Below are 11,480 nucleotides of genomic sequence, written 5' to 3'. Positions count from 1 at the left end.
AATTCCACACTTTTACGTAAAAGCGGTTAATAATCGTGAAGTGTATAATTTAAATTTTATAGTTGCACCGGAAGGTGTAATTTTTATTTTTATAGTGATAAGATAAAATTATTTTAGTAACTTTTATTGGCAAAACCAGGGAAAATCTGTTATTCTATAATGTAATTAAAAACCGGATTAATATTGAATTTGGAACTAAACATTTGCAAACTCGTTTATTTTAAGCAAAACTTTAAGAAAACTGAACTTAAGAACTTAAAGAAGATTGACATCTGGCAATCACCTCTACTCCAACCGTGTTAAAATTTAAAAATCTGAAATTAAACCTACAATTTTTTTCTTGTGAATTATCTACGATTTGGGTAAAACGATTTTTGTTTATTTCCCGGCATAAAAATTTCAACATTTACTAAACAAACTGATGCAAACTTTATAAAATTTGCTACAGAAATTCTTTCCCATGCACGAAATTAATGTAAAATAATAATAACATGTAAGTCAAAGCATGTATGCGTTTATTTGTATTTGAAATACATGAAGAAACCTGGGTTCAACCAATACTTTTTTTGATGTGTGTTGGTCTCTATGTAATAATTATATTTCGTTCCTGAAATAATAAATAATCACTATTACAATTGAAAACAAAATTATATTCCCATGCAGATAAACTTTCAAATATGATTTACTTTTGAAAGTCATTTATCTATGTTATAATAACGCATCATTAATCCAAATTCAATTAGGCAATAGATATAAATACATGAAATTAAACACTTTAAGCATAATGCGGAATAAAGAATTTTTTGAAGCAAAGTGAAAATATTTTAAGTATTTTCTCCATTAAGAATAACGTTTTTAACGGTTAGAAAATTAAATGACGATATGAATAAAGTTGTGAAATTAATCAAGTTCCTCAGACTTCGTAGGGTTGTAGAAAATTTTTGTAATATGGTTTAGAAAGTCAAATTTGCTGATCAGACGTATCCAGCTACGGTATCTTTGAATCTTAATGTATTTGGATTTTATAAACATTTACTATTTGGCTTTAAACTGATTTAATTTTTAGTTTTTTTAAATATTTTCTCTCGTTGTTTAAGGAGATACGGTTCATTTATAATTACAGCCACTTGAAAACAAATGTGTTTCTCTACATGTTTAGCCAAAACTGTGCAGAAAATAGCAAACTATTCTGGTTTCTTTATTTTATGATGTAAATTTAGATCAGCATGATTTGAATTAAAGTTTTTGTTGGGCTGCAAGAAACTATATATTTTACTAAATTCTATAGTCTGCAAATATGTATTTGATTAGATGGTTGGTCCATAATGCAAGTACGTACTAAACCGATTTGATTTGATTCTACTAGATTATGTACTAATTTTCAAATTATACTTGTCAAAATGTTCCTAACAAAATTATGGCTTCTGGATTTATATAAGGACTAGGTACAAATTCTCACAATTTAGTAAACAAACTAGTAGAGAATTTATTAAATTTATAAGTTTCCAAGTAAAAAACAAAAAAATATGCTGTTCGATATATTGAAGGAATAATATTTTCTCATCAACAAATATGAAATTTCAGCGCCGGTATGATTATTCTAGAATGTTAGTAGTGTGCTTGTAATGTAGATATTTTTAGCCTTCGTCATAAAATTTGACCATAATTTGTATGCTATCATGATTTTTAAAATCTAGAGTAAGTTGTAGTAACTCCATTACATTTGAAAATATGAATACATCGCTCTCTCAATTTTTTTATAAATTAAAAATAAAACAAATCGTGAAGTATACGAGTCGGTAAATTATGCTCTACTCTTGGTCTCAAGTGTTAGAAATAATAACTAAAGTGATCTTGTTTTGCGGTGTGTTTATCCCAAGTCTTGAAATTTTGGTTTGTTATCAATCCCTACATGTCCAAGTATCAGTATTGAAGTCCAGCTTAATATATCGAACCATCTTATCCTTTTTCTTAAACAAGGTTTGATCCGACCTGCTACTTAATAGAAGATTTTATATGAGCTCACTTTAGTTGATTGGTATAAGAATCTAAAATTGTTTTTCATAAGAAACGTATCAATTTAGTGATTTGTCTGTTATTGAAATTAAGCAAGATTTTGTGAATTAACTTATTTTAGCAACTTCACCACCCTTTTTATTAGTTGTACACAAATTACATGACAGAGTAATATCATAGGTTATTAAAAAAAATAGATACATAGTTCGACAACGTAAGTTAAATCAAGTTGATAGTTGCACCCTTGTTTGCAAAAATCTATGTAAATTAACTTATTCAGCGAACCTTTCAAATTTATTATAATTCAGAAAAAATTTTGCTGATTAATTAAATTGTGAAAGAGGAAAATCCATTATAATGAGGTTGCTGGGCTAAATTTCATCGAATTATTTGAGTATGAGGCCCACCTACGATTTCGCTGAATTTTTTATATGTTATGGAACAACTAAAGAGCAAACGATTCTAAAAGTTTCAGGAAAGGTACATGCCTATAACTGCCCCTATAAATAATCTCCTGATACATGTTTAGAACGTATTTAGATAGGGCAAACACTAATTTTTAAATAAAAATATGAAGCCTACCTACGATTTTAAAGATATTTGCATATGTTGATGGTAATATTGTTGTTGAATTATGGTAAAAAAATTGGGAAAGGTACATGTCTAGTTTTCGAGAAATAAATGCAAATGCAACAAAAAACAGGGTGGATGGTGAAAACTATGCAAAAATTGCAGAAATGCATTAAAAAATAGTAACTACGTTGCTGTTGTTATCATGTTACATAACAAAACAGCAAATAAATAATGCAAAAATGAGACCAAAATACAAAGTTATCATCATCATCATAACAATCGCGAACCAGTTCCGGCTTTTCCCCCATTTCCGGATTATTCTCAATTTTTTAAGAAAAATCAGAATTGTGGAATTGGTGAGTTTGTAATATAAAGGGTGTTAATAAAGTCCGATCCCATGCATTTTTTGGAGCGTGGTTGTTACAAATTCAGCTGGAACTTTTGAACCAGTGAAGTTATTTATTTCAAATTTTTACCATGGGAGGAACAACTAAACGTGTAAGTCATGAGCATCTTAGAGTTGAGATACAAACATTGCATCAGCAGGGGCTTAAACCTACAGAAATTGTGCAAAAATTGGGCTGCAGCCGCAGAACTGTTTGGAAATGGAAGAATAAAAATTTTGTCCACGACAAAAAGCGACCAGGGCGACCCAGAAAGGTGTCACCTACCACAAAAAGAATGATTAAAAACAGACTTTGCAAGAAAACCGGTAGTTCATTACGTAATTGAGCAAGGGAGTTAAATGACTCAAAACGCTATAAAGAGAAGAAGAAGCAAATTAACTGTGTGACCGTGCAAAAATTTGTGAAAACTACGAAGTGGGGTCACACAGCTTACAAACTAACCAAAAAAACCTCTCATGTCACAAAAATATATCGATGACCGTCTGAAATTTGAAGAACTCCTTCAGAAAAGTGCCCATTTGAGTGAAAAAAGACTTGGTGAAGAATTGCGCAGTCACATCCTTTGGACTGACGAATCTATTATTGAACTATATCCAAAATTGAACCAACAAAATGTTCGTTACAGGACAGAAAACAAATCGGATGTACCATCAAGAGCGATCCCAAAATTCGGGCTTAAAGTTATGGTAGCGGGTGGATTTTGTGCACGTTGCGTGACCCCTCTACATATCATACCAAAAGGCAAATCAGTCAATGCAAAGCATTATATGGAAAAAATATTACCTATCTATTTCGATAGCATGGGGAACAAGGAAATATTTCCGAATGAAAGAAAAATAGTTTTCATGCAGGATGGTGCTATAGCCCATACAGCAAAAGCGAGTTTGAGTCTCATCAAGACGCAAGTTTCAACGGTCTGGAGCAAGGGGGTGTGGGCCGCTAACGGCCCAGATTTGAATCCCCTGAAGAACCAGTGGTCCATACTTAAGGAAAATGTATACAAAGAGCCACAACCCCGGACGAGGGAAGAGCTAGTAAAAAAAAGTTCAAGATGTATGGAATTCGATTTCCAGAGGCACATTGGAAAAATTAGCACAGAGCCTTAAACAAAGAGTTGAGGGCATGGTTAAAGTAAATGGTAACAAGACCAAATACTAAGGTAAATATGTCGAACATTTTTTGTAAGTATCACGGGTAGTTTTTTTTATACTAGCCTTCACTTTTTTACAGGAAAAATGGGATCGGACTTTATTAACACCCTGTACTAGAAATATATTACTCGCGTCAATAAAATACCTACTCTCGGTGTGAGTATAATGTCAATAAGGTGAATTTTCACCGAATTGACCTTATACTCACACCCCAATGTACAGTTTGGAAACTGCCAGTTTTCTCCCTGTCCGTACATTGGCTTACGAGAGGAGTAGGGGGGAGGAAGCTGGCTAATGGTGTACTATGTACAACAACTTCATTTCTCTGCTTGTCTAATTTCAGACAAAACGGAGATATTGGCGTCGTGGTGTAAGTGGTCATTGGGTCTGAGGTAATTTTATAATGTGAATATCAATGCAATGTTGTGATATGTAATTAAATATGTAATTAAAGAACACTATGTATTTTACCAATTCAATTAAAACTAAAAATTAAAATGAAACAAAGTAATAACTAACTGAGAATCTTCATCTCGCCGTGGAATCTCCATCGTCCAAGACGTAGTTGGAGTATTGGAAGGTGATTCGTCCGACGAGGAAGAGTTGCCCGACGTTTAATAATAATTTTCTACCCTTGTTAGTTGTATTTTTTGATACAATGTGCATTTACTTGATTTGTGGTAAGTTACAATAGTCTGTGTCACTTGGTTGTATGATTTACCTTGTGTAATCAATTTTAATTTAACAGAATAAAATTGAGTTTGTAGACAAAGAATCTTATTTTATTGTAATCTGCATCATATTTTAAATATTATCGCGTTTAGGGGTGCAACTGGGCAATGATTATAAGACTGAGCCCGTTGCACCCCAAGAAAATCTTCTATAATTAAATAATTGTACAAGGCTATTTTTTTGTATGAGTAGGTTTCACTTTTATTTGGCGTATATAATTTTTATGCTTGTCCACTGACGGGCATAAACACTAGTATAATAATAAATAGAGTCAGATTTTTTCATGATCATAATCTGTCGTTCTGTAGAGTTGAAATCATCTCCAACTAAGTTATCCATTCACTGACAGGCTTATATATGCGTCAGTGAATTTGCAGAAAATAAAATATTTTTACCCTTGGCATTTTACGTATTTTTCGTTCATTCATAGAATTTTTACGCATTCGTTCATTCATAAAATATTTTTTTTTGTAAATAAATGTCGTAACAACCAATATTTTGCACTTTCAAGCCACCCAAAAAAGTGTCCTTATTTTCAAACATAGAACAATGGAAATTAATTGAAAAATTAGCCCAGCAACCTTACTAAACCAGATTCCGTTCTTTAGTTGGTTACTGTCATGTATAATTATAAAATTGAAATCGAGCTAGAAGAGAATTTGACTTTCCAGAAATGTGCCTACACAAACCGACGATGGATCTAGAACTAACATTTAAATTTCAAATCTATACAATCTAAAGTTCGCCTTTAAAACTTGGCAAACCTGGTTTTTTAAATTTATAATACACAGATATGTCTAACTTGTAAATTGTAAAATGAAGTATGATGAAAGATAATGCACTGTAGTTAAGTTATACATGTTTAATAAATAAAAACTGCATAACATAAGAATAAACAAGTGATTACCAAATACATACGAAAACTGTATTCAAATTTATATGTCAATTTGTACAACGAACCCAGGATACAAATATTTGTATCGAGTATTATTTTATTACTGAATTGGAACGTAAGTAAACATTACCTACAAATCCGAAAACCAAAAATTGAAATAAAAAATTTTCTCCGTGAATATATTCAAGCTAGAAAATACATCGGGAAGGAGAGTTTCCCTTATCTAAATTACCATTTTTCAATTAACAAATATATTGTCAAACACTTAGGAAAATAGTTCCTACACAATCAACAAGTGTATTGTACGATGTTATTTTATTTTTATACAAGAATCTACATTCCTGCTTCAATTTCACTTCAAGTACATAAAGTTGCAAGTCAACTTATTTTTCCAAAAATATCTCTATCATTACGACTTTCCAGCTCACCTGATATGCATAAACCATTATTTTACTTTGTAGCCCGTTCCTTGAAAATCTACTTCCTGATACTCTACAATGTCTCGTTTCCTTATTATTTGCAGGGAAAGATAAAACCAAAAATTTTCTCTTATTTTGCTTTCTTTTCTTATTTTTTACTAATGCTGCCTCAACCGTAAAGTGAAATCAGTGGGGTCCAGTTTATTTTTTGGATTGCTTCCTTCATTCTGTCTGCTACAGGGTTTTCTTTCAAAAAATTATTTGGAGAAGGAAAACGTAATTTTGGTTTGCGAAAAAATCTTACGGCAACCTTGGAAACCAAATTTGTACATTTGTAAGTCCTCTTTCAAAATGCGATGTTTAGTATACGTTAAATATTTTTTTTCAAAATGCTTGAGAAATATTGTAACATTTTTGAGTAAGTTTTTTAAATATTAATATTCCAGTCAAACTATTGTCATTTCTTATTGTCATTATATATTTTTTTGTTTTTGATCGTTATCTTGGACGATTGTAGATATCTTAATTAATTTGTCGTTTTCCATTTTAATAAACTTTTAATATATTTAGTTCAATTATTTTTAGACGATTTAATCGAAACCAGTCAACCCTTCCTGATGTCGAACCTCATAACTCTAAAATATGACTCTGAAGGTGGCTATATCCAATACATTACAAAAATTATTTTCAAATTCGCGCTTGAAATGGATTTCAAATATTATCCGTTGGATAGTCACTCCTTCAAGTTTAGAATTCGCGGTTGTAAGTTACAAATTTAAGAAGAATTAGTCGTATACAGGCATAACATAACATTTAATTGTTCTCTTTGCTCTAAGTTTCTTACAATGAGAAAATGCTAAACCTCATGTGGGAGAAACCACCAATCTTTGGGGACCATGACAACCCCAATTTTGACGTTCAATTGGAAAGCTTTTCAGAATCGAAGGCCACATTTCAAGGTAATTTTCATTTGGGATAGTTTGATATTTTTTTAACTTGGGGCACAGTGACACTAATCGTTACAGCTTCTATACTTGATTAGTGCCTCGCAAATTTAATATTTTAGTTAAAACAATCAATTTTACTTATTTCTGAATTTTCCAAATAGACGAGAAATTTGACGAGTTATCCTTCAAACTGATTTTCCGCCGCAAAATTAGCTACCATGTAGTGCAAACATTCATCCCGAGTTTGCTCTTAATAGTCATAACCTGGTTGTGTTTCTTCATGCCGCAACGCCTCGTGGAAGTTCGTGTGGGAATCTGTATGACAATCGTGCTCCCTTTGACCGCAATGCAGGACAGGTACAAAATTCCACGTGTGGTTCTTTATTAACGAAACATAGACCTGCCTATTGCGGTTATTCAACACGAATTCGTAATTGATTATCCAGAAAACCAAGTTTGTTACGTTTTGATTCAATTTTTCCCATTAGAAAATCTCATAACTTGTTAGGAAAAAAAAATATTTCTAACTCTAAGCGCCAAGTATGAATTTGTCTAGGAAATCTAAGAAATTATGAAATCTTTAAAGCATTTATATCTCAAACATAGGCAAAGCTCACCAAAAAGCGCGTACGTCAAAGCTTTAGACATTTGGATGGTTGGCACAATATTTTTCGTCTTTTTAATCCTATTTAAATTGGCGGTGCTAATATGGTAAGAAATTTTAATACTTTTAATTACCCGATTTATTAAATTTGTAGTTTAACATTTGGAAATATATTCTTTGTATAGGTTAAAAAATAGGAAGATGGAGTACGAAAAGGAAACTAAATCATGCCCCTTTTCCATCCAATTACGAAGCGCTGGTCGTTCTTCCAATGCTGAGAATGGATTTTATCCAACAAACACGTTTGAAATTAGCGCGACAAGAAAATTGGAACTAGTTGTGGATTGCATTTCAATTCTGGAAAGACGCGCGTTTCCTTGCTTTTTGATTTTATTTTCCACATTTCTCGCCATCTATTGGGGTTGGGTTGTCGTCTGTTCGGGTTTCTTGAATTGGCCGAGGCAAAATGTGACACTGAATCCTAATTTGTAACGACACCTTTATTAATTTGTACAGGACATATCAATCTCAAGCGTTTCATTGGTTATAATTTGGGTAATTTTATACCGATTAGTTGTTGGTTTATTACCAATGGGTAAACCTGTTCTCAATGATGGATAACGATTTCTACTTGTCCATTCCTGTCACCATTCCTGTACTCCTGAGTGAAATCTAGCAATTATTAGCAATTATTAGGGTTGGTTAAAATTATTACTTGTCGTCAACAATTTTATCACTATAAAGGTAGATAATTAATACCGGATTATTATGAAATTTAGTAAAGGGAGAGTGAGCGATAAATGGAAATTAGTCAAACTTGTAATAAAATTCATGTAAGTAAGGTTCTGTTGGGAATTAGGACGTTTATCAAAAATATGTGTGCAACAAAGATTTAAATTTACAAATGCGCAAGTTTAGTTCCAATCTAAATATTGTTTGATAATATTATCAGCAATTTGACGAATCAGATACATGACCTTATCGGGGCTACTACTGAAATTATTTGGTGGAGAAATGTTAAATTAAAATTTTAATTCATACCCAAAAAAGTTATTGAAAATTACAAGCAAAAATTACACAGCTTAAATTAATATTAATTAAATTGACATGTACGATTTCCAACTTATTTAAATTCAGATACACCAAAAATTCAGCTACCTTGTAGAATTTGTCGGATGGAACACGTTACAGTTTCGGCTTCAAATATTGCTAAATTTCGAATGTGTGGGTTTATAATCACTACGTGGATCATTTGTAGCAAGGCATAATACTTGCCGGGTTTAATATACAACTAAATTTGGCTTTAAAATCTAAACAAGTCATACTTTTCTTTCTTACAACTAAAATTTTATCACGCTGAAATATGTATTGCTCAATCATATTATAAAACTGCATTTCAATATTTCGATAAAAGTTTTGAGGAAAAATATTTATTAGCTTTAAATATCTTGAAGCGTTTGTACCATCACGAGTTTAAAGGTATAATTTATATTATCCTCGGAATGATTAAAGAGTTGGTTTAATACCTTAACTAATTTTAGTCAATTCATACTTGAAACTAGCTAAGAAAGATATCATGTAAAACTATTATCTCTTTGTTTATGTCATGTATTGATTCAATTAAAAAATTAAAGCTTGCTGTCTAACTTAATCAAATTTTGGTTTAAGAACTTCGTAGATTCAAGTCTTTTTTTTAAACGTGCTTTAAAACACCATGCAATCGAGGTAAATTGTTTGGTAGCGAACATGTCAAGTGGTAACGCTAAATGTAATCTGTTTGTTTGTTTTATTAATTCATTTGGGTCAAAAATCATGTTTGTTGTCCAAAGTAGTCAATAGAATAAATCAACCTAAGGAGGAGGGTTCGCGATATTGCGACTCGCAAATACCGTTGAAACTTTTACCATTTCAAGAACTCTTTTTTTAAATATGTTTTTCTGTTTCTGACCCTAATTTCCCAGGAGGTGTGGTCAAATTTTGAAAATCTGGGAATATTTGATTTACCCAATTGTTTAAGGGTTTCCAAAACAGTTTAAATATTTGAAATCGGTTAATAATTGACGGCACAGTGAGAATTTTAATATTTGTCAAAAAGAAGAAAACAAGCTCTAATTTTTTCAACATCGACCATAATAATTTATCGCCACACCACTTTGGCATTTATATTAATTACCGTAGGAAAACTCAGTATTTCCAATAGATAACGAGGAGACCAGGGTTGGCGACGATGCCATCATTATTAGGAGAATGAGACTGAATAGTCCTGTCCAGTGTGTCCGGGGTGACATGGGAAAAAATCCTTCTGAAATATGGGATTGTAGAAGTTTAAAAAAAAATGATTATTTTTTTTTGTAGAAATTAACAAAAAATATAATTACTTACTTTAACCAAGATCGAAACGTGTGTAAGGTTCAGGGTAAGTGTGAAGCCAGTGAATTTCTCAAGTGTTTGGAATTCGTTTTATGCAATTCAGTCAAAGAAGAAGACAATGGGTTGGCAAAAATTAAAGTTATGACGTGCAGTTAGACAAATAAAAAATAAAATTTCCATTGTTGTATAACCTTTGACTGGGTTCTGCCTTTTATATAATTTTTTGGGTACGTGACGGCAAACGACATTGACAAACATACTTGAATTTAATTGCCAGGCCCGACATTGCACTTTTCACAAAGTGCATAAAAATAAATGTATGTATGACGGAAAGAAATGACGCAGGGTGCATTGTAGGAATTTGCTGAATAGAATTATGTAAGTATTTGTAGTTTATATAAATTTTGAAAAAAACACTACGCAGGTAATTGGGGATGATTATTACGCGAAATAATTATGATATTGACCAAGTTGCTACTTTTGCCCAAGAAATAATTAACGAAAATGTATTTCTTTTGAATTATACCCAATTTTCCCGGCAACAAATTATAACCTAAATGGTTAAATTTTTTCATAATGAAGTCAAAATTGATATATTTCTATGGCTAATAAGCTAAAACCGAATAAATAATTAGATTTAGTATGTAAATAAATTGACTACTGGTAATCTTGGATTTTTCAAATTTACGCGGTTGTGTGGAGTTGAGGCATTATGGTATGAATTTGTATTTACATATGTCTCACCTTCCCCTCAACCACGCAAAATTCAAAATTCCTATATCCCCACCATCCACGATTCCTTAAATTTAGGTTTCCCTTAATTCGTGTAATAAATTTTGATACGTCGTATAAAAACTATTCCTGAATCCAAGTAGTAACCTAAAACCTGCTTTTTGTTACAAACTAATTAAAATAGTATAGTATAGTTAGGATTTTCTGCCCCTAAATCTTGATTCTTATCCAAGTCTATTTCGGGTCCCTGGTCATCTTCCAACGATATATTAATTTCAGGGTCAAGTACAAAATTTTCGCTTCACTGAAAAGAATGAGAATAATTGTATTTAATTAATTATTTCATACTACAAATAATTGATTACTATAATTGTAAACACATACCTGACTCAGAAAATAACTGATAATACTCGTTTCTAATTATTAATTTCCTTCATCGCGAGGTTCGAGACACGAATTAATTTTGCCATCCTACCAACTGCGTGGAAATAAAATGGCGGATGAAATCAGGCGTGTTTGAGACAACCGCCACTTCGGTCAGTTGTTGTTTGTTTACCAGGGCGAAATAAAATATTATAGGATGAAAACATTTCATTACAAATAGGTAATGATGACTCAGTTTCACCGTTTGGAC

General features: G+C 31.8%; 1 long non-coding RNA gene across 1 annotated transcript; it reads right to left on the bottom strand.

Annotated features, from left to right (window-relative positions):
• Window positions 1-7,950: 7,950 nt before the first annotated feature.
• LOC118438682 lies at window positions 7,951-11,480 on the bottom strand. The gene is made up of 3 exons (XR_004836988.1): window positions 9,918-11,480; window positions 8,312-8,416; window positions 7,951-8,225 (listed from the first exon to the last, which is right to left on the bottom strand). It is a non-coding gene; the product is annotated as an uncharacterized LOC118438682 (long non-coding RNA).

This window comes from Folsomia candida, unplaced genomic scaffold (genome assembly GCF_002217175.1).
Source record: "Folsomia candida strain VU population unplaced genomic scaffold, ASM221717v1 Fcan01_Sc024, whole genome shotgun sequence".
In the NCBI taxonomy this organism is placed as follows: domain Eukaryota; kingdom Metazoa; phylum Arthropoda; class Collembola; order Entomobryomorpha; family Isotomidae; genus Folsomia; species Folsomia candida.
Note: the sequence above shows the minus strand (reverse complement) of the source record. Positions and strands in the feature narration are given on the sequence as shown.